Genomic DNA, 24866 nt, shown 5'->3' with positions numbered 1-24866 from the left:
ATGGCCTCCTCCTCCCCATAGCCATACCAATCCTCACCAAAAAGGGACAAAGCATAGAAACGCAAACAAAACAAAAAAAGATGCAGGCCAACAATTGTAATTCTGGAAAATACCAATTGCACTAGCAAAAACCCGGCAATGCAATTTACATGTTCATCGCCGTGCTGTTGCTATTGGCAAAATGGGAATGATACAATTTTTAAATCGAAACGTTCTTAATAAAAAAGGGCGCTAATTAGTTAATCTCCATCTAAGAGAGTTTATTATATTCTTTTTTTAACAGAGTCCTTTGGCTAATCCAGTTGGCTAAAACTAAATCACATTTTGGCCAATAGGATTGTAAGCCGGCCCACCATGGTAAGGTAGACTCTATTAGGGCGGGTTAGGGGATGGGAGTGAGTGAGGAATAGGGGATGGCGTTTTGGAGAGGGAAGATAGGATAGGTGGTCTTAAGGCGTACCATTCTTACACCCTCAAGTGCAAAGTCGGGGAACACAACGACCACCTGATAAATAATTGGGATCCAGCTGGTCCCCCTTAGGCCGGTTCAACACTGGGATCGCAAAAGGCAAATCGCAATCGCCTATGGAGTGTGATTGCATTTCTACTAAGCAATTGTGGCTCCATGTTGCAGTGATTGCGTTTTTCGGTCTCATTCCAGAGAATGAGAATGGCGCTCTAACTGCCAGCAAAATGTTGCACGCAGTGCACTTTTGCGATATACGCACATCACAGGCACTGCAAGGATTTACCGCAGTGCTTTGCTGAATACCGGCTATCAGCAAAGAGCAGAAACACTACCCACCAAAGCACCCCAAGAGTGAACTGGCCCTTAAGAGAACTTGATTGGTGATTACAAATTGTTGCAACCTGCAGAGTAGAACTCAGGGGTGTATTTAAAATGATTTAAATACACCCCCAAATTCTAATAATGGCCTCCTCCTCCCCATAGCCATACCAATCCTCACCAAAAAGGGACAAAGCATAGAAACGCAAACAAAACAAAAAAAGATGCAGGCCAACAATTGTAATTCTGGAAAATACCAATTGCACTAGCAAAAACTAAGCAATGCAATTTACATGTTCATCGCCGTGCTGTTGCTATTGGCAAAATGGGAACGATACAATTTTTAAATCGAAACGTTCTTAATAAAAAAGGGCCCTAATTAGTTAATCTCCATCTAAGATAGTTTATTATATTCTTTTTTTAACAGAGTCCTTTGGCTAATCCAGTTGGCTAAAAGTAAATCATATTTTGGCAAATAGGATTGTAAGCCGGCCCACCATGGTAAGGTAGACTCTATTAGGGCGGGTTAGGTGATGGGAGTGAGAGAGGAATAGAGTATAGTGTTTTGGAGAGGGAAGAGGGGGATAGGTGGACTTAAAGGGTACCACTCTTACACCCTCAAGTGCAAAGTCGGGGAACACAACGACCACCTGATAAATAATTGGGATCCAGCTGGTCCCCCTTAGGCCGGGTTCAACACTGGGATCGCAAAAGGCAAATCACAATTGCCTACGGAGTGTGATTGCATTTCTACTAAGCAACTGTGGCTCCATGTTGCAGTGATTGCGTTTTTCGGTCTCATTCCAGAGAATGAGAATGGTGTTCTAACTGCCAGCAAAATGTTGCACGCAGTGCACTTTTGCGATTCACGCACATCACAGGCACTGCAAGGATTTACCGCAGTGCTTTGCTGAATACAGGCTATCAGCAAAGAGCAGAAACACTACCCACCAAAGCACCCTAAGAGTGAACTGGCCCTTAAGAGAACTTGATTGGTGATTACAAATTGTTGCAACCTGCAGAGTAGAACTCAGGGGTGTATTTAAAATGATTTAAATACACCCCCAAATTCTAATAATGGCCTCCTCCTCCCCATAGCCATACCCATCCTCACCAAAAAGGTATAAAGCATAGAAACGCAAAAAAAAACAAAAAAAGATGCAGACCAACAATTGTAATTCTGGAAAATACCAATTGCACTAGCAAAAACCCGGCAATGCAATTTACATGTTCATCGCCGTGTTGTTGCTATTGGCAAAATGAGAACGATACAATTTTTAAATCGAAACGTTCTTAATAAAAAAGGGCCCTAATTAGTTAATCTCCATCTAAGATAGTTTATTATATTCTTTTTTTAACAGAGTCCTTTGGCTAATCCAGTTGGCTAAAAGTAAATCACATTTTGGCAAATAGGATTGTAAGCCGGCCCACCATGGTAAGGTAGACTCTATTAGGGCGGGTTAGGTGATGGGAGTGAGAGAGGAATAGAGTATAGTGTTTTGGAGAGGGAAGAGAGGGATAGGTGGACTTAAAGGGTACCACTCTTACACCCTCAAGTGCAAAGTCGGGGAACACAACGACCACCTGATAAATAATTGGGATCCAGCTGGTCCCCCTTAGGCCGGGTTCAACACTGGGATCGCAAAAGGCAAATCACAATCGCCTACGGAGTGTGATTGCATTTCTACTAAGCAATTGTGGCTCCATGTTGCAGTGATTGCGTTTTTCGGTCTCATTCCAGAGAATGAGAATGGTGTTCTAACTGCCAGCAAAATGTTGCACGCAGTGCACTTTTGCGATTTACACACATCACAGGCACTGCAAGGATTTACCGCAGTGCTTTGCTGAATACCGGCTATCAGCAAAGAGCAGAAAAACTACTTATTAAAGCACCCCAAGAGTGAACTGGCCCTTAAGAGAACTTGATTGATGATTACAAATTGTTGCAACCTGCAGAGTAGAAGTCAGGGGTGTATTTAAAATGATTTAAATACACCCCCAAATTCTAATAATGGCCTCCTCCTCCCCATAGCCATACCAATCCTCACCAAAAAGGGACAAAGCATAGAAACGCAAACAAAACAAAAAAAGATGCAGGCCAACAATTGTAATTCTGGAAAATACCAATTGCACTAGCAAAAACCCGGCAATGCAATTTACATGTTCATCGCCGTGCTGTTGCTATTGGCAAAATGGGAATGATACAATTTTTAAATCGAAACGTTCTTAATAAAAAAGGGCGCTAATTAGTTAATCTCCATCTAAGAGAGTTTATTATATTCTTTTTTTAACAGAGTCCTTTGGCTAATCCAGTTGGCTAAAACTAAATCACATTTTGGCAAATAGGATTGTAAGCCGGCCCACCATGGTAAGGTAGACTCTATTAGGGCGGGTTAGGTGATGGGAGTGAGAGAGGAATAGAGTATAGCGTTTTGGAGAGGGAAGAGGGGGATAGGTGGTCTTAAAGGGTACCACTCTTACACCCTCAAGTGCAAAGTCGGGGAACACAACGACCACCTGATAAATAATTGGGATCCAGCTGGTCCCCCTTAGGCCGGTTCAACACTGGGATCGCAAAAGGCAAATCGCAATCGCCTATGGAGTGTGATTGCATTTCTACTAAGCAATTGTGGCTCCATGTTGCAGTGATTGCGTTTTTCGGTCTCATTCCAGAGAATGAGAATGGCGCTCTAACTGCCAGCAAAATGTTGCACGCAGTGCACTTTTGCGATATACGCACATCACAGGCACTGCAAGGATTTACCGCAGTGCTTTGCTGAATACCGGCTATCAGCAAAGAGCAGAAACACTACCCACCAAAGCACCCCAAGAGTGAACTGGCCCTTAAGAGAACTTGATTGGTGATTACAAATTGTTGCAACCTGCAGAGTAGAAGTCAGGGGTGTATTTAAAATGATTTAAATACACCCCCAAATTCTAATAATGGCCTCCTCCTCCCCATAGCCATACCAATCCTCACCAAAAAGGGACAAAGCATAGAAACGCAAACAAAACAAAAAAAGATGCAGGCCAACAATTGTAATTCTGGAAAATACCAATTGCACTAGCAAAAACCCGGCAATGCAATGTGCATGTTCATCGCCGTGCTGTTGCTATTGGCAAAATGGGAACGATACAATGTTTAAATCGAAATGTGCTTAATAAAAAAGGGCCCTAATTAGTTAATCTCCATCTAAGATAGTTTATTATATTCTTTTTTTAACAGAGTCCTTTGGCTAATCCAGTTGGCTAAAAGTAAATCACATTTTGGCAAATAGGATTGTAAGCCGGCCCACCATGGTAAGGTAGACTCTATTAGGGCGGGTTAGGTGATGGGAGTGAGAGAGGAATAGAGTATAGTGTTTTGGAGAGGGAAGATGGGGAGATAGGTGGACTTAAAGGGTACCACTCTTACACCCTCAAGTGCAAAGTCGGGGAACACAACGACCACCTGATAAATAATTGGGATCCAGCTGGTCCCCCTTAGGCCGGTTCAACACTGGGATCGCAAAAGGCAAATCGCAATCGCCTATGGAGTGTGATTGCATTTCTACTAAGCAATTGTGGCTCCATGTTGCAGTGATTGCGTTTTTCGGTCTCATTCCAGAGAATGAGAATGGCGCTCTAACTACCAGCAAAATGTTGCACGCAGTGCACTTTTGCGATATACGCACATCACAGGCACTGCAAGGATTTACCGCAGTGCTTTGCTGAATACCGGCTATCAGCAAAGAGCAGAAACACTACCCACCAAAGCACCCCAAGAGTGAACTGGCCCTTAAGAGAACTTGATTGGTGATTACAAATTGTTGCAACCTGCAGAGTAGAACTCAGGGGTGTATTTAAAATGATTTAAATACACCCCCAAATTCTAATAATGGCCTCCTCCTCCCCATAGCCATACCAATCCTCACCAAAAAGGTATAAAGCATAGAAACGCAACAAAAAACAAAAAAAGATGCAGACCAACAATTGTAATTCTGGAAAATACCAATTGCACTAGCAAAAACCCGGCAATGCAATGTGCATGTTCATCGCCGTGCTGTTGCTATTGGCAAAATGGGAACGATACAATTTTTAAATCGGAATGTGCTTAATAAAAAAGGGCCCTAATTAGTTAATCTCCATCTAAGATAGTTTATTATATTCTTTTTTTTAACAGAGTCCTTTGGCTAATCCAGTTGGCTAAAAGTAAATCACATTTTGGCAAATAGGATTGTAAGTAGGCCCACCATGGTAAGGTAGACTTTATTAGGGCTGGTTAGGTGATGGGAGTGAGAGAGGAATAGAGTATAGTGTTTTGGAGAGGGAAGAGAGGGATAGGTGGACTTAAAGGGTACCACTCTTACACCCTCAAGTGCAAAGTCGGGGAACACAACGACCACCTGATAAATAATTGGGATCCAGCTGGTCCCCCTTAGGCCGGGTTCAACACTGGGATCGCAAAAGGCAAATCACAATCGCCTACGGAGTGTGATTGCATTTCTACTAAGCAATTGTGGCTCCATGTTGCAGTGATTGCGTTTTTCGGTCTCATTCCAGAGAATGAGAATGGTGTTCTAACTGCCAGCAAAATGTTGCACGCAGTGCACTTTTGCGATTTACACACATCACAGGCACTGCAAGGATTTACCGCAGTGCTTTGCTGAATACCGACTATCAGCAAAGAGCAGAAAAACCACTTATTAAAGCACCCCAAGTGTGAACTGGCCCTTAAAGAGGAACTGTAAACAGTAAAACAAACAGTCTCAGAGATGTCCAGTAAAAATGCCTGGGACGAACCATTTTTACTCCTGGCAGAGTAACAGTTTTTTTTTTCTTTATTCCAGTAGTTCTAACTGTTATACAGTGAAGGCTCTAACCACCTTTTTTTTTTTTAACTGAATGATGTCATCTCTAGGCCCGAATGCATGTGTGAAGAGAAATTCAGTTAGAGAACTAGCTGAAGAACGTTAAAAGTGGTTTGTCTGTATATACAAACACAATTGAATGGTTGTTGTAAAGCAGTTTTAGTACAGTAATTGCAGCAGGGTAAATGAATGGAAAAATGGTGGTTTACTGTGATGAACAGGGAACAGAGGAGAAAGCAGAGTAAAAGCAGATCAGGTCTGTTTCTGGCGTACCTATAACATTGCCGGCGTGAGATTTGTGCACATGGTAAAGCCGATAAATGGCTTACCCTGCTCCTGCACAAGTCCTGACGGCGTTACTAACTATTCCCCCTCCAGGCCGCCATGGATGCCGGGGAATGATGTCATTCGGCTTCCAGCTATTGCTGGCAGCCGAATTACAGTGTTTTTGCAGCGATTTGTGATCCGTCATCTCACAGATCACTCACTGAGCACAGCTATAGCTGCAATTCCTATTACGGCCTATGGTGGCACCAGCTGTGCCCAGATCTCCTGCGCTATTTTTATTGCGCTCACAGTTTCTGGACTGCATCAAGTTTCAGCCTAGAGGGTGGAGCATAGAAAGTTTCTGTTTCAATGCTCCCCACTGAATCTGCAAAAAGCAAATACCTGCCCCATCTAATGCTTGGGAATACACGGTTCGTACCGCTTGATTGAGCCATTTAGATGGCTCGATTGATTATTTCCAACATGTTCGATCACCCGATCGATTCCATGCTCGATACCGCGGGCAGGACAATGGAAAAAGATAAGGAAAATGAGCAGAAGATAAGAGAATCGCCCGCGGGGTCGAGCGGGGAATCGACCGGGTGGCATAATCGAGCCGCGGAAACACACCGTGTATCCCCAGCATTATGCCTGGTACACACCATGCAATTTTCTGTCTGATAGACGGGTTGAATTGATTATTTCCAACAGGTCCAATCTGATTTTCGATTGTTTTTCTAATTGATTTTCTGATCACTTCTATACAAAATCGATTAAAAAACAACAGACGAACCTGTTGGAAACAATCGATTCAACCAGTTTATCTGACAGGAAATTGCATGGTGTGTACCAGGCTTTAGACAGTTCGAAAACTGTTTACTAGCATGGTGTGCTAGAAAATGTTACCATGTCAGAAGTGGTTTTGTTTGTTTGTTTGTTTATATCTCTGTTTTTAGGGCACTTTTTTGGCAAAATTGGCATGTTTTGACAAAATTGGCATGTTAAGCCTTGGCGGATTTTTATGTTACAATAAGTGTGAACTGCAATGGAGACTGGTCATAGACTTTATAACAAAGCCTGCATGCAGCCAGTTAGAACAACATGATCAGTTACAACGCAGTACTGTTAACAGGCACATAGGATTGTATTGGCAAATTACAATAACATGATCAGTTACAACACAGTACTGTAAACAGCCCCTTAGAATTATATGGGCAGTGAGCAGATATGCAACACAACTGAGCACTGACAGCATTTTAGCATTTTAGCATTTTAACCCTTGGTGGATTTAGGTAGGTAGTTTTTATTGCATTTTTTGGCCATAATAGCAATACCTAATTTGGCATGGTAGCCCTTGTTGGATAAAGGCTGGAGTATGACGACATAGCCTAGCTTATGCTCCTACCCGCTTCATTCGCCCCCTCGTCTTAAAGGGAATGTCCGAGCAAATTGAAAAAAAAAAAGTCTACTTACCCGGGGACTTCCTCCAGCCCTTTGCAGCCGACATGTCCCACACCGCAGATCCACTCTCAGCCGCTGGCTCCCGGTCCCCTCTGCTGCAGAGGCCAACCTTGCGAGATCATCCTCTACTGCGCCTGCGTGAGCGCCGCTGTCAAACAAGTCCACGTTATCTGGTGTGTACTGCGCAGAGGCAGTAGTTCTGCAAGGGACATGTCAGCTGCAAGGGGCTGGAGGAAGCCCCGGGTAAGTAGATTTTTTTTTTCAATTTGCTCAGATATTCCCTTTAAGGCCTGGTTCATACCAGGGCTGTGGAGTCGAAGTCAGTGGTTTCAATAAAGTGAGGAGTTGGAGTCTAAATCGGATGATTTTGAAACCAAATCCATAGCTTTTGTAAAAATTAGGCTAAGGAGTCGGAGGAATTTTGGGTACCTGGATTCGGAGTCAGTGGTTTGATAAAATAAGTCATCGGAAGATTTTTGTACCGACTCCACAACCCTGGTACAGTAAAACAAAAAGTCAGTTTAGCAGACCATAAACGAATGGATCCTAAGGGCCGGTTCACACTTGAGTGGATGCAGAATGGAAACAGTAAGCGCATCCGGGAGGTGAATGGGTACCTTCTGTTCTGCATCCACATGCAACAAATATACCAGAAGTTGTAGTTTTTGGTTTCATGGCTTATAGATTTATCAGGTCCAATGTTTTTACTGCAGGCTATGTTCTGTTAGTTAGGCTCCTTGCACACGTTATGCAATGCGACACACAATATCATGGCATCCCAATGTGATGTCATGATATTCCAAGGGGGCTAGCACACTGTGTACATTGCCATGCCTTGGGTTGTCTGTATAACGCACTGCTTTAGTGACAGTGAAGCATAAACATACCTTTAGTTATACTGTCTGCATTGCAACGCATCATGGCCCACATGCAATTCACTTTTTCTCCCGAGTTTTTACCTAGGTGATATTTTTACAACTTGTCATAAAATGTTATTTATCTTACCAGCCAGCAATCAAATACTCAAAATAAATTTGATAGTACCTTTTCACAAACTTTTGGGAACTTTTTCAATTGTAAAGTTATGAAAATGTATTTTAAAGAGAAGATAAAAATGTTCTCCTAGGAGATAACACAGGTGAAAAAGTTAATTGCATGGGGACCCATATGTCTAAGTTGTGATGTAACTTTTTGTACTCTATCATAATGCAACATACATAGGGTTTGATTCACTAAACCTTGATAATTCATATCACGCCCGAGCTGTTTTTGCGCACGTTTTCATGTTTCTGCACGTAACTGCGAATTTCCTTGAGCAAATGCGCATGGAAATTTGCGATTGCACGTGGAAACACGTGCAAAAATGCTAGATAGGAGTTATCACGGTTTAGAGAATCAAGCCCTTAGTGTGCAAGGAGCCTTATGCTACGTACACACTTGAGATAAAAGTCCTTGGAAAAGGCAAGATCACAGACCAATTTTACCCCCTACGCAAAGATGCTGTACGCATGCAACAGATCAGTATCTGTAAAAGATCAGTTCCTGCAAAATGCATTCATAGTCTGATATCTGCAGATCTCATACACACCTTGTTTAACGGACAATCATCTGCACATCAGATCTTTTGCAGATACTGATCTTTTGAATGTGTGCAGCATCTTGCAAAGATTTCTATCTGATGGGGAGTTCAGCTCAATAGAATAGACTGTGTAGAGTATGGCTCTCATACTACATGGAATGGGGTAAAATTGGTCAGTGATCTTGCCTTTTCCAAAGACTTTTATCTCAAGTGTGTACTTAGCATTAGCCGGGGGTGAGGGTAATGGAAAATTTGGGCTCCAGCTAGCGCCGGAATTTTTTTCGTGCCGTCATAGGCACCCACTGAAATACTGGCATTGCGGGGAAATTTGGGCACCCGCGGTGCCTGATATTGTTTATCAGGTGCCCAAATTTACCTGCAATGCCAGTATTACAATGGGTGCCTATGGTGGTGCCTGAAATATTGCATTTTTGTTGCAGCGATTGGCGGTGGGGGTTAAAGGCAACCAAAGACAAACGATTCAGAATAAAATATACATGCCTGGGGCTTCCAGCAGCCCCCTCCAACCTGATTGCTCCAATGCCATCCTCTTCTCCCTCTCCATTCACCAGCAATTGGCCACTGAAAGTCCTCCAGTCCGGGGCCAACTTCACATGCGCGACCCAGCCGTATGCACGCTCCTGTCTTGGTCACGTAGCATGGAGCATTCTGTGCCTGCACAGGCGCAGAACACTCCCAGCACAGGGGAGCGCACCTGGCCGGACTGCTTATGTGCCGATTGGCCCGGACTAGAGGATTTTCCGCGGCCAGTTGCATGTGAACGGAGAGGTAGAAGAGGACAGCATGAGCGTGATCAGGCTGGAGGGGGCTGCTGGAAGCCCCAGGTATACATATTTTATAGCAGTGGCCCCAACTCTGTTAGCCGTGGGGTGGGTGGTTAAAGGGAAGATCCGCGCTGCTAAAAAAAAAAAAAACTGCACTCACCCCCCGCCGTGGAGCGCACAGAAGCCGACCTGGAAGCCGACCTGGCGAGGTCGGCTTCTTCATCGCTGGATGCCCGGAGGGAGAGGAGCTGTGCCGAGGGCACCGATCGACTGCCAATACCTGGAAGAAGCCCCAGGTGAGTGCAGTGTTTTTTTTTTTAGCAGCGTGAACCTTCCCTTTAAGCTTAGACATCGGTAGTCGGAGGGTTTAGTGTGAGAAAATGGTTATGTTTAGCTACAATAAAATATCGTATGTATTTCCGATATTTTACTATAATCATTTTAACTGTAATAGTAGAAAATCGGTAAATTTACTAATATTCTACTATAAGGTTTTATGGCGCCATTTTAGCATGTACGCTGTGGAAGGTAGCGGTCTCAAAACAGGATAAAGCAGAGCATTGAGCTTATTTTAATGTGAAACCTCCGAAGTGGAGGTGAACTTTACCTAAATAAAGGAGTCCGACTCATCCAGTCTAGAACATATATATAGCATAAATATAGAATACAGTATATATATATATAATAATCTAGCAATATGTATTTTGCGTGTGAAGCAGTCTGTTATTGAGTCATAACGTAGCTCCTATTTACCTGTCATTACAGCAAAGCACTGTATGCCTGCTATAGTATACTCACAAACTCTGCAGGGTGATAGGGTCACTGCCAGGGGTCCATCTGAAAATGGCGCAGGTAGAAAAATGGTGCACCGTTCTGCCGATAAATGTATCATAACAACGCTATTTACCGTTTTAATGTAAATACAATAAAACGGTAAATTTCGTTTTATGCTACAGATTGCAGAGCGGTGCGCCATGAAAAACATGCAGAGGGCTGGGGTCAGTAGTATAGGCAGCGGGGCTGCTAGTGTAGGCAGCGGGGCTGGGGGAGAGATGCAGCGGGACACTAGAGGGCATAGGCAGCGGATGTATGCAGAGGCATACGTTACCTTGTCCTGGGCCGGCGATCGCTCCTTCCCTCCGCTTCTTCCATTCATTTGCTGTAGTCCTGTAGCCGGCCAATCACCATGCGGAGACTGAAGCCACATGGTGATTGGCCGGCTGCAGGACTACAGTAAACGAATGGAAGAAGTGAAGGAGCGGAGGGAAGGAGCGATCGGCGGCCCAGGACAAGGTAACGTATGCCTCTGCACATCCTCCCCCGATGCCTATGCCCTCCAGTGTCCCGCTGCCTCTCTCCTCCCCTGACCCCCACTGCATCTTTGAACACTTATAACGCTATTTAGCGTTATAAGTGTAGGGCACATCGCCTGCGCCATTTTTTAACACTTATAACGCTAAATAGCGTTATACAATGTAAGTCTATGGGGCGCCTTTTTTTTATCCCCCTGGCGCTGTGCGCTATTTTTAATTGACCCGCACTGCCAGGCTGTGTCTGCTCACTATCCGTATTTTGTTTCTCCCTTTTCTGCTCTGACTACCCATATTAACCTGGAGAAACAGTCAGTGCAGAGAGGAGCAGCCTGGGGCAATCTGACTTCAAGTGTACAGCAGGAGGAGGGGGGAGGGGTGCAGAACGAGGCAATCTTTGTGGAGGGACATGCTAACAAATCAAACACAAAAGAAAAATGATTGCAAAGGGGTAATAAACAGGAGAGGGAAAATACAAGCCTGATGTGTGGAGAAATGCTGATAGTTTTTCAGCGTTGTTAGCCCTCACTCCCCATCCCTCCCCTCCTCATTACAGACCTGATGGCCTTTAACTTTTTCCCTCAGATCTGCAGATAAGCAGCGTGCGTCTTCACACTGTGACAAGTCCTCTTGTCAGCACACTCTTCCTGCAGCCCTGTAGCTCTGCCTGCCTGAACATCACATGAGTTCACCGGACCTGCAGGCAGACTGGGAGCAGAGACACTACAGACACAGAGCTGCACGAGGAGTGTCTGATAAGATCACTTCCACGCTGGGACAGTCCGTGCAGGCAGACTGGGGGCAGAGACACTACTGACACAGGGCTGCAGGAGGAGTGTCTGACCAAAGGACTTTGCTGTGACAGAGTAAACACACTGATCTCTGCAAAGTAACTGAGTGCCAGCAAAACGTCAGGGGCACATAGGAAGATCACAGCTGGGGCTGCAGGAACCACTTCTCCCTCAGTGCCTCGTGCACACGTCCTGCCTTGATGACAGGAGGACAACAGTTTTTTTTTATCCCCCTAACTGCAGGAAAGCTTTTAGTGACATCACTACCCAGAAGGCAGTGCGCACAAGGCTAATTAACAGTCATCCGCGGAGGTAACTTTTGAGGGGGCGTGGCCTAGCCATTAAAGGTGACATACCAGCAAAATTATGTATTTATATCAGAAAATACTGGGTTTTCCCCCATAAAGTGGGTATAGGCTAACTGATGGCAAGGAGATGGGTTTGAGCTTACAGTTCCTCTTTAAGAGAACTTTATTGGTGATTACAAATTGTTGCAACCTGCAGAGTAGAACTCAGGGGCGTATTTAAAATGATTTAAATATACCCCCAAATTCTAATAATGGCCTCCTCCTCCCCATAGCCATACCAATCCTCACCAAAAAGGTACAAAGCATAGAAACGCAAACAAAACAAAAAAAATGCAGGCCAACAATTGTAATTCTGGAAAATACCAATTGCACTAGCAAAAACCCGGCAATGCAATTTACATGTTCATCGCCGTGCTGTTGCTATTGGCAAAATGGGAACGATACAATTTTTAAATCGAAACGTGCTTAATAAAAAAGGGCGCTAATTAGTTAATCTCCATCTAAGATAGTTTATTATATTCTTTTTTTAACAGAGTCCTTTGGCTAATCCAGTTGGCTAAAACTAAATCACATTTTGGCAAATAGGATTGTAAGCCGGCCCACCATGGTAAGGTAGACTCTATTAAGGCGGGTTAGGTGATGGGAGTGAGAGAGGAATAGAGTATAGCGTTTTGGAGAGGGAAGAGGGGGATAGGTGGTCTTAAAGGGTACCACTCTTACACCCTCAAGTGCAAAGTCGGGGAACACAACGACCACCTGATAAATAATTGGGATCCAGCTGGTCCCCCTTAGGCCGGTTCAACACTGGGATCGCAAAAGGCAAATCGCAATCGCCTATGGAGTGTGATTGCATTTCTACTAAGCAATTGTGGCTCCATGTTGCAGTGATTGCGTTTTTCGGTCTCATTCCAGAGAATGAGAATGGTGTTCTAACTGCCAGCAAAATGTTGCACGCAGTGCACTTTTGCGATTCACGCACATCACAGGCACTGCAAGGATTTACCGCAGTGCTTTGCTGAATACAGGCTATCAGCAAAGAGCAGAAACACTACCCACCAAAGCACCCTAAGAGTGAACTGGCCCTTAAGAGAACTTGATTGGTGATTACAAATTGTTGCAACCTGCAGAGTAGAACTCAGGGGTGTATTTAAAATGATGTAAATACACCCCCAAATTCTAATAATGGCCTCCTCCTCCCCATAGCCATACCCATCCTCACCAAAAAGTTATAAAGCATAGAAACGCAAAAAAAAACAAAAAAAGATGCAGACCAACAATTGTAATTCTGGAAAATACCAATTGCACTAGCAAAAACCCGGCAATGCAATTTACATGTTCATCGCCGTGTTGTTGCTATTGGCAAAATGAGAACGATACAAATTTTAAATCGAAACGTTCTTAATAAAAAAGGGCCCTAATTAGTTAATCTCCATCTAAGATAGTTTATTATATTCTTTTTTTAACAGAGTCCTTTGGCTAATCCAGTTGGCTAAAAGTAAATCACATTTTGGCAAATAGGATTGTAAGCCGGCCCACCATGGTAAGGTAGACTCTATTAGGGCGGGTTAGGTGATGGGAGTGAGAGAGGAATAGAGTATAGTGTTTTGGAGAGGGAAGATGGGGAGATAGGTGGACTTAAAGGGTACCACTCTTACACCCTCAAGTGCAAAGTCGGGGAACACAACGACCACCTGATAAATAATTGGGATCCAGCTGGTCCCCCTTAGGCCGGGTTCAACACTGGGATCGCAAAAGGCAAATCGCAATCGCCTATGGAGTGTGATTGCATTTCTACTAAGCAATTGTGGCTCCATGTTGCAGTGATTGCGTTTTCGGTCTCATTCCAGAGAATGAGAATGGCGCTCTAACTGCCAGCAAAATTTTGCACGCAGTGCACTTTTGCGATATACGCACATCACAGGCACTGCAAGGATTTACCGCAGTGCTTTGCTGAATACCGGCTATCAGCAAAGAGCAGAAACACTACCCACCAAAGCACCCCAAGAGTGAACTGGCCCTTAAGAGAACTTGATTGGTGATTACAAATTGTTGCAACCTGCAGAGTAGAACTCAGGGGTGTATTTAAAATGATTTAAATACACCCCCAAATTCTAATAATGGCCTCCTCCTCCCCATAGCCATACCAATCCTCACCAAAAAGGTATAAAGCATAGAAACGCAACAAAAAACAAAAAAAGATGCAGACCAACAATTGTAATTCTGGAAAATACCAATTGCACTAGCAAAAACCCGGCAATGCAATGTGCATGTTCATCGCCGTGCTGTTGCTATTGGCAAAATGGGAACGATACAATTTTTAAATCGAAATGTGCTTAATAAAAAAGGGCCCTAATTAGTTAATCTCCATCTAAGATAGTTTATTATATTCTTTTTTTAACAGAGTCCTTTGGCTAATCCAGTTGGCTAAAAGTAAATCACATTTTGGCAAATAGGATTGTAAGCCGGCCCACCATGGTAAGGTAGACTCTATTAGGGCGGGTTAGGTGATGGGAGTGAGAGAGGAATAGAGTATAGTGTTTTGGAGAGGGAAGAGAGGGATAGGTGGACTTAAAGGGTACCACTCTTACACCCTCAAGTGCAAAGTCGGGGAACACAACGACCACCTGATAAATAATTGGTATCCAGCTGGTCCCCCTTAGGCCGGGTTCAACACTGGGATCGCAAAAGGCAAATCACAATCGCCTACGGAGTGTGATTGCATTTCTACTAAGCAATTGTGGCTCCATGTTGCAGTGATTGCGTTTTTCGGTCTCATTCCAGAGAATGAGAATGGTGTTCTAACTGCCAGCAAAATGTTGCACGCAGTGCACTTTTGCGATTTACACACATCACAGGCACTGCAAGGATTTACCGCAGTGCTTTGCTGAATACCGGCTATCAGCAATGAGCAGAAAAACTACTTATTAAAGCACCCCAAGAGTGAACTGGCCCTTAAGAGAACTTGATTGATGATTACAAATTGTTGCAACCTGCAGAGTAGAAGTCAGGGGTGTATTTAAAATGATTTAAATACACCCCCAAATTCTAATAATGGCCTCCTCCTCCCCATAGCCATACCAATCCTCACCAAAAAGGGACAAAGCATAGAAACGCAAACAAAACAAAAAAAGATGCAGGCCAACAATTGTAATTCTGGAAAATACCAATTGCACTAGCAAAAACCCGGCAATGCAATTTACATGTTCATCGCCGTGCTGTTGCTATTGGCAAAATGGGAATGATACAATTTTTAAATCGAAACGTTCTTAATAAAAAAGGGCGCTAATTAGTTAATCTCCATCTAAGAGAGTTTATTATATTCTTTTTTTAACAGAGTCCTTTGGCTAATCCAGTTGGCTAAAACTAAATCACATTTTGGCAAATAGGATTGTAAGCCGGCCCAGCATGGTAAGGTAGACTCTATTAGGGCGGGTTAGGTGATGGGAGTGAGAGAGGAATAGAGTATAGCGTTTTGGAGAGGGAAGAGGGGGATAGGTGGTCTTAAAGGGTACCACTCTTACACCCTCAAGTGCAAAGTCGGGGAACACAACGACCACCTGATAAATAATTGGGATCCAGCTGGTCCCCCTTAGGCCGGTTCAACACTGGGATCGCAAAAGGCAAATCGCAATCGCCTATGGAGTGTGATTGCATTTCTACTAAGCAATTGTGGCTCCATGTTGCAGTGATTGCGTTTTTCGGTCTCATTCCAGAGAATGAGAATGGCGCTCTAACTGCCAGCAAAATGTTGCACGCAGTGCACTTTTGCGATATACGCACATCACAGGCACTGCAAGGATTTACCGCAGTGCTTTGCTGAATACCGGCTATCAGCAAAGAGCAGAAACACTACCCACCAAAGCACCCCAAGAGTGAACTGGCCCTTAAGAGAACTTGATTGGTGATTACAAATTGTTGCAACCTGCAGAGTAGAACTCAGGGGTGTATTTAAAATGATTTAAATACACCCCCAAATTCTAATAATGGCCTCCTCCTCCCCATAGCCATACCAATCCTCACCAAAAAGGGACAAAGCATAGAAACGCAAACAAAACAAAAAAAGATGCAGGCCAACAATTGTAATTCTGGAAAATACCAATTGCACTAGCAAAAACCCGGCAATGCAATGTGCATGTTCATCGCCGTGCTGTTGCTATTGGCAAAATGGGAACGATACAATTTTTAAATCGAAATGTGCTTAATAAAAAAGGGCCCTAATTAGTTAATCTCCATCTAAGATAGTTTATTATATTCTTTTTTTAACAGAGTCCTTTGGCTAATCCAGTTGGCTAAAAGTAAATCACATTTTGGCCAATAGGATTGTAAGCCGGCCCACCATGGTAAGGTAGACTCTATTAGGGCGGGTTAGGTGATGGGAGTGAGAGAGGAATAGAGTATAGTGTTTTGGAGAGGGAAGAGAGGGATAGGTGGACTTAAAGGGTACCACTCTTACACCCTCAAGTGCAAAGTTGGGGAACACAACGACCACCTGATAATTAATTGGGATCCAGCTGGTCCCCCTTAGGCCGGGTTCAACACAAAGGCAAATCACAATCGCCTACGGAGTATGATTGCATTTCTACTAAGCAACTGTGGCTCCATGTTGCAGTGATTGCGTTTTTCGGTCTCATTCCAGAGAATGAGAATGGTGTTCTAACTGCCAGCAAAATGTTGCACGCAGTGCACTTTTGCGATTTACGCACATCACAGGCACTGCAAGGATTTACCGCAGTGCTTTGCTGAATACCGGCTATCAGCAAAGAGCAGAAACACTACCCACCAAAGCACCCTAAGAGTGAACTGGCCCTTAAGAGAACTTGATTGGTGATTACAAATTGTTGCAACCTGCAGAGTAGAACTCAGGGGTGTATGTAAAATGATTTAAATACACCCCCAAATTCTAATAATGGCGTCCTCCTCCCCATAGCCATACCAATCCTCACCAAAAAGGTATAAAGCATAGAAACGCAACAAAAAACAAAAAAAGATGCAGACCAACAATTGTAATTCTGGAAAATACCAATTGCACTAGCAAAAACCCGGCAATGCAATGTGCATGTTCATCGCCGTGCTGTTGCTATTGGCAAAATGGGAACGATACAATTTTTAAATCGGAATGTGCTTAATAAAAAAGGGCCCTAATTAGTTAATCTCCATCTAAGATAGTTTATTATATTCTTTTTTTAACAGAGTCCTTTGGCTAATCCAGTTGGCTAAAAGTAAATCACATTTTGGCAAATAGGATTGTAAGCCGGCCCACCATGGTAAGGTAGACTTTATTAGGGCTGGTTAGGTGATGGGAGTGAGAGAGGAATAGAGTATAGTGTTTTGGAGAGGGAAGAGAGGGATAGGTGGACTTAAAGGGTACCACTCTTACACCCTCAAGTGCAAAGTCGGGGAACACAACAACCACCTGATAAATAATTGGGATCCAGCTGGTCCCCCTTAGGCCGGGTTCAACACTGGGATCGCAAAAGGCAAATCACAATCGCCTACGGAGTGTGATTGCATTTCTACTAAGCAATTGTGGCTCCATGTTGCAGTGATTGCGTTTTTCGGTCTCATTCCAGAGAATGAGAATGGTGTTCTAACTGCCAGCAAAATGTTGCACGTAGTGCACTTTTGCGATTTACACACATCACAGGCACTGCAAGGATTTACCGCAGTGCTTTGCTGAATACCGACTATCAGCAAAGAGCAGAAAAACCACTTATTAAAGCACCCCAAGTGTGAACTGGCCCTTAAGAGAACTTTATTGGTGATTACAAATTGTTGCAACCTGCAGAGTAGAACTCAGGGGAGTATTTAAAATGATTTAAATATACCCCCAAATTCTAATAATGGCCTCCTCCTCCCCATAGCCATACCAATCCTCACCAAAAAGGTACAAAGCATAGAAACGCAAACAAAACAAAAAAAATGCAGGCCAACAATTGTAATTCTGGAAAATACCAATTGCACTAGCAAAAACCCGGCAATGCAATTTACATGTTCATCGCCGTGCTGTTGCTATTGGAAAAATGGGAACGATACAATTTTTAAATTGAAACGTGCTTAATAAAAAAGGGCGCTAATTAGTTAATCTCCATCTAAGAGAGTTTATTATCTTCTTTTTTTAACAGAGTCCTTTGGCTAATCCAGTTGGCTAAAACTAAATCACATTTTGGCAAATAGGATTGTAAGCAGGCCCACCATGGTAAGGTAGACTCTATTAGGGCGGGTTAGGTGATGGGAGTGAGAGAGGAATAGAGTATAGCGTTTTGGAGAGGGAAGAGGGGGATAGGTGATCTTAAAGGGTACCACTCTTACACCCTCAAGTGCAAAGTCGGGGAACACAACGACCACCTGATAAATAATTGGGATCCAGCTGGTCCCCCTTAGGCCGCTTCAACACTGGGATCGCAAAAGGCAAATCACAATCGCCTACGGAGTGTGATTGCATTTCTACTAAGCAACTGTGGCTCCATGTTGCAGTGATTGCGTTTTTCGGTCTCATTCCAGAGAATGAGAATGGTGTTCTAACTGCCAGCAAAATGTTGCACGCAGTGCACTTTTGCGATTTACGCACATCACAGGCACTGCAAGGATTTACTGCAGTGCTTTGCTGAATACCGGCTATCAGCAAAGAGCAGAAACACTACCCACCAAAGCACCCTAAGAGTGAACTGGCCCTTAAGAGAACTTGATTGGTGATTACAAATTGTTGCAACCTGCAGAGTAGAACTCAGGGGTGTATTTAAAATGATTTAAATACACCCCCAAATTCTAATAATGGCCTCCTCCTCCCCATAGCCATACCAATCCTCACCAAAAAGGGACAAAGCATAGAAACGCAAACAAAACAAAAAAAGATGCAGGCCAACAGTTGTAATTCTGGAAAATACCAATTGCACTAGCAAAAACCCGGCAATGCAATTTACATGTTCATCGCCGTGCTGTTGCTATTGGCAAAATGGGAACGATACAATTTTTAAATTCGAAACGTTGTTAATAAAAAAGGGCCCTAATTAGTTAATCTCCATCTAAGATAGTTTATTATATTCTTTTTTTAACAGAGTCCTTTGGCTAATCCAGTTGGCTAAAAGTAAATCACATTTTGGCAAATAGGATTGTAAGCCGGCCCACCATGGTAAGGTAGACTCTATTAGGGCGGGTTAGGTGATGGGAGTGAGAGAGGAATAGAGTATAGTGTTTTGGAGAGGGAAGATGGGGAGATAGGTGGACTTAAAGGGTACCACTCTTACACCCTCAAGTGCAAAGTCGGGGAACACAACGACCACCTGATAAATAATTGGGATCCAGCTGGTCCCCCTTAGGCCGGTTCAACACTGGGATCGCAAAAGGCAAATCGCAATCGCCTATGGAGTGTGATTGCATTTCTACTAAGCAATTGTGGCTCCATGTTGCAGTGATTGCATTTTTCGGTCTCATTCCAGAGAATGAGAATGGCGCTCTAACTGCCAGCAAAATGTTGCACGCAGTGCACTTTTGCGATATACGCACATCACAGGCACTGCAAGGATTTACCGCAGTGCTTTGCTGAATACCGGCTATCAGCAAAGAGCAGAAACACTACCCCCCAAAGCACCCCAAGAGTGAACTGGCCCTTAAGAGAACTTGATTGGTGATTACAAATTGTTGCAACCTGCAGAGTAGAACTCAGGGGTGTATTTAAAATGATTTAAATACACCCCCAAATTCTAATAATGGCCTCCTCCTCCCCATAGCCATACCAATCCTCACCAAAAAGGGACAAAGCATAGAAACGCAAACAAAACAAAAAAAGATGCAGGCCAACAATTTTAATTCTGGAAAATACCAATTGCACTAGCAAAAACCCGGCAATGCAATGTGCATGTTCATCGCCGTGCTGTTGCTATTGGCAAAATGGGAACGATACAATTTTTAAATCGAAATGTGCTTAATAAAAAAGGGCCCTAATTAGTTAATCTCCATCTAAGATAGTTTATTATATTCTTTTTTTAACAGAGTCCTTTGGCTAATCCAGTTGGTTAAAGTAAATCACATTTTGGCAAATAGGATTGTAAGCCGGCCCACCATGGTAAGGTAGACTCTATTAGAGCGGGTTAGGTTATGGGAGTGAGAGAGGAATAGAGTATAGTGTTTTGGAGAGGGAAGAGGGGGATAGGTGGTCTTAAACGGTACCACTCTTACACCCTCAAGTGCAAAGTTGGGGAACACAACGACCACCTGATAATTAATTGGGATCCAGCTGGTCCCCCTTAGGCCGGGTTCAACACAAAGGCAAATCACAATCGCCTACGGAGTATGATTGCATTTCTACTAAGCAACTGTGGCTCCATGTTGCAGTGATTGAGTTTTTCAGACACATTCCAGAGAATGAGAATGGTGTTCTAACTGCCAGCAAAATGTTGCACGCAGTGCACTTTTGCGATTTAAGCACATCACAGGCACTGCAAGGATTTACCGCAGTGCTTTGCTGAATACAGGCTATCAGCAATGAGCAGAAAAACTACTTATTAAAGCACCCCAAGAGTGAACTGGCCCTTAAGAGAACTTTATTGGTGATTACAAATTGTTGCAACCTGCAGAGTAGAACTCAGGGGCATATTTAAAATGATTTAAATATACCCCCAAATTCTAATAATGGCCTCCTCCTCCCCATAGCCATACCAATCCTCACCAAAAAGGTACAAAGCATAGAAACGCAAACAAAACAAAAAAAAGATGCAGGCCAACAATTGTAAATCTGGGAACTACCAATTGCACTAGCAAAAACCCAGCAATGCAATTTACATGTTCATCGCCGTGCTGTTGCTAAGGGCAACATGGGAACGATACAATTTTTAAATCGAAACGTGCTTAATAAAAAAGGGCCCTAATTAGTTAATCTCCATCTAAGATCGTTTATTATATTCTTTTTTTAACAGAGTCCTTTGGCTAATCCAGTTGGCTAAAACTAAATCACATTTTGGCCAATAGGATTGTAAGCCGGCCCACCATGGTAAGGTAGACTCTATTAGGGCGGGTTAGGGGATGGGAGTGAGTGAGGAATAGGGGATGGCGTTTTGGAGAGGGAAGATAGGATAGGTGGTCTTAAGGCGTACCATTCTTACACCCTCAAGTGCAAAGTCGGGGAACACAACGACCACCTGATAAATAATTGGGATCCAGCTGGTCCCCCTTAGGCCGGTTCAACACTGGGATCGCAAAAGGCAAATCGCAATCGCCTATGGAGTGTGATTGCATTTCTACTAAGCAATTGTGGCTCCATGTTGCAGTGATTGCGTTTTTCGGTCTCATTCCAGAGAATGAGAATGGCGCTCTAACTGCCAGCAAAATGTTGCACGCAGTGCACTTTTGCGATATACGCACATCACAGGCACTGCAAGGATTTACCGCAGTGCTTTGCTGAATACCGGCTATCAGCAAAGAGCAGAAACACTACCCACCAAAGCACCCCAAGAGTGAACTGGCCCTTAAGAGAACTTGATTGGTGATTACAAATTGTTGCAACCTGCAGAGTAGAACTCAGGGGTGTATTTAAAATGATTTAAATACACCCCCAAATTCTAATAATGGCCTCCTCCTCCCCATAGCCATACCAATCCTCACCAAAAAGGGACAAAGCATAGAAACGCAAACAAAACAAAAAAAGATGCAGGCCAACAATTGTAATTCTGGAAAATACCAATTGCACTAGCAAAAACCCAGCAATGCAATTTACATGTTCATCGCCGTGCTGTTGCTATTGGCAAAATGGGAACGATACAATTTTTAAATCGAAACGTTCTTAATAAAAAAGGGCCCTAATTAGTTAATCTCCATCTAAGATAGTTTATTATATTCTTTTTTTAACAGATTCCTTTGGCTAATCCAGTTGGCTAAAAGTAAATCATATTTTGGCAAATAGGATTGTAAGCCGGCCCACCATGGTAAGGTAGACTCTATTAGGGCGGGTTAGGTGATGGGAGTGAGAGAGGAATAGAGTATAGTGTTTTGGAGAGGGAAGAGGGGGATAGGTGGACTTAAAGGGTACCACTCTTACACCCTCAAGTGCAAAGTCGGGGAACCCAACGACCACCTGATAAATAATTGGGATCCAGCTGGTCCCCCTTAGGCCGGGTTCAACACTGTGATCGCAAAAGGCAAATCACAATCGCCTACGGAGTGTGATTGCATTTCTACTAAGCAACTGTGGCTCCATGTTGCAGTGATTGCGTTTTTCGGTCTCATTCCAGAGAATGAGAATGGTGTTCTAACTGCCAGCAAAATTTTGCACGCAGTGCACTTTTGCGATTCACGCACATCACAGGCACTGCAAGGATTTACCGCAGTGCTTTGCTGAATACAGGCTATCAGCAAAGAGCAGAAACACTACCCACCAAAGCACCCTAAGAGTGAACTGGCCCTTAAGAGAACTTGATTGGTGATTACAAATTGTTGCAACCTGCAGAGTAGAACTCAGGGGTGTATTTAAAATGATTTAAATACACCCCCAAATTCTAATAATGGCCTCCTCCTCCCCATAGCCATACCCATCCTCACCAAAAAGTTATAAAGCATAGAAACGCAAAAAAAAACAAAAAAAGATGCAGACCAACAATTGTAATTCTGTAAAATACCAATTGCACTAGCAAAAACCCGGCAATGCAATTTACATGTTCATCGCCGTGTTGTTGCTATTGGCAAAATGAGAACGATACAATTTTTAAATCGAAACGTTCTTAATAAAAAAGGGCCCTAATTAGTTAATCTCCATCTAAGATAGTTTATTATATTCTTTTTTTAACAGAGTCCTTTGGCTAATCCAGTTGGCTAAAAGTAAATCACATTTTGGCAAATAGGATTGTAAGCCGGCCCACCATGGTAAGGTAGACTCTATTAGGGCGGGTTAGGTGATGGGAGTGAGAGAGGAATAGAGTATAGTGTTTTGGAGAGGGAAGATGGGGAGATATGGCGCTCTAACTGCCAGCAAAATGTTGCACGCAGTGCACTTTTGCGATATACGCACATCACAGGCACTGCAAGGATTTACCGCAGTGCTTTGCTGAATACCGGCTATCAGCAAAGAGCAGAAACACTACCCACCAAAGCACCCCAAGAGTGAACTGGCCCTTAAGAGAACTTGATTGGTGATTACAAATTGTTGCAACCTGCAAAGTAGAACTCAGGGGTGTATTTAAAATGATTTAAATACACCCCCAAATTCTAATAATGGCCTCCTCCTACCCATAGCCATACCAATCCTCACCAAAAAGATACAAAGCATAGAAACGCAAACAAAACAAAAAAAGATGCAGGCCAACAATTGTAATTCTGGAAAATACCAATTGCACTAGCAAAAACCCGGCAATGCAATTTACATGTTCATCGCCGTGCTGTTGCTATTGGCAAAATGAGAACGATACAATTTTTAAATCGAAACGTTCTTAATAAAAAAGGGCCCTAATTAGCTAATCTACATCTAAGATAGTTTATTATATTCTTTTTTTAACAGAGTCCTTTGGCTAATCCAGTTGGCTAAAAGTAAATCACATTTTGGCAAATAGGATTGTAAGCCGGCCCACCATGGTAAGGTAGACTCTATTAGGCCTGGAACCCACTGAAAACCGCAAACGCAAAACGCAACCGCTAGCGTTTTGTCTGAGCGGTTTGCAAGCGGATTCATGCGCGTTTTTGGTCGTGTTTTGCAACATTGTATTTTTTTCCCCAGCGGGTGCCTAACGTTTTGCGTTTTGCGTTTTTATCCTGATTGGTCCTGTGAATTATTTTTCATTTTGTTACAGTGTGCTGAACCGCAAAACGCTAGCAAAACCGCTCAGTTTAGGTTTTGCTGAGCGTTTCTGCTAGCGTTTCAATACTTTACATTGAAGCGCTAACGCTCCCAAAATGCTGCAGGTCCTGTGTTTGCGTTTCTGGGAAACGCAAACGCTCCTGTGGAAGTTGCCCCATCCATTAACATTAGCCCAGCGTTTTGGCAAACTGCTAGCGTATCGCAGTGCTGCCAAAACGCTGCCAAAAGCGCTCCTGTGGGTTCCAGCCCTTAGGGCGGGTTAGGTGATGGGAGTGAGAGAGGAATAGAGTATAGTGTTTTGGAGAGGGAAGAGGGGGATAGGTGGACTTAAAGGGTACCACTCTTACACCCTCAAGTGCAAAGTCGGGGAACACAACAACCACCTGATAAATAATTGGGATCCAGCTGGTCCCCCTTAGGCCGGTTCAACACTGGGATCGCAAAAGGCAAATCACAATCACCTACGGAGTGTGATTGCATTTCTACTAAGCAACTGTGGCTCCATGTTTCAGTGATTGCGTTTTTCGGTCTCATTCCAGAGAATGAGAATGGTGTTCTAACTGCCAGCAAAATGTTGCACGCAGTGCACTTTTGCGATTTACGCACATCACAGGCACTGCAAGGATTTACCGCAGTGCTTTGCTGAATACCGGCTATCAGCAAAGAGCAGAAACACTACCCACCAAAGCACCCTAAGAGTGAACTGGCCCTTAAGAGAACTTGATTGGTGATTACAAATTGTTGCAACCTGCAGAGTAGAACTCAGGGGTGTATTTAAAATGATTTAAATACACCCCCAAATTCTAATAATGGCCTCCTCCTCCCCATAGCCATACCCATCCTCACCAAAAAGGTATAAAGCATAGAAACGCAAAAAAAACAAAAAAAGATGCAGACCAACAATTGTAATTCTGGAAAATACCAATTGCACTAGCAAAAACCCGGCAAT

Source organism: Hyperolius riggenbachi, chromosome 9, assembly GCF_040937935.1.
Source record: "Hyperolius riggenbachi isolate aHypRig1 chromosome 9, aHypRig1.pri, whole genome shotgun sequence".
NCBI lineage: Eukaryota > Metazoa > Chordata > Amphibia > Anura > Hyperoliidae > Hyperolius > Hyperolius riggenbachi.
The sequence above is the reverse complement of the archived record's forward strand: the minus strand, read 5'-3'. Positions refer to the sequence as shown.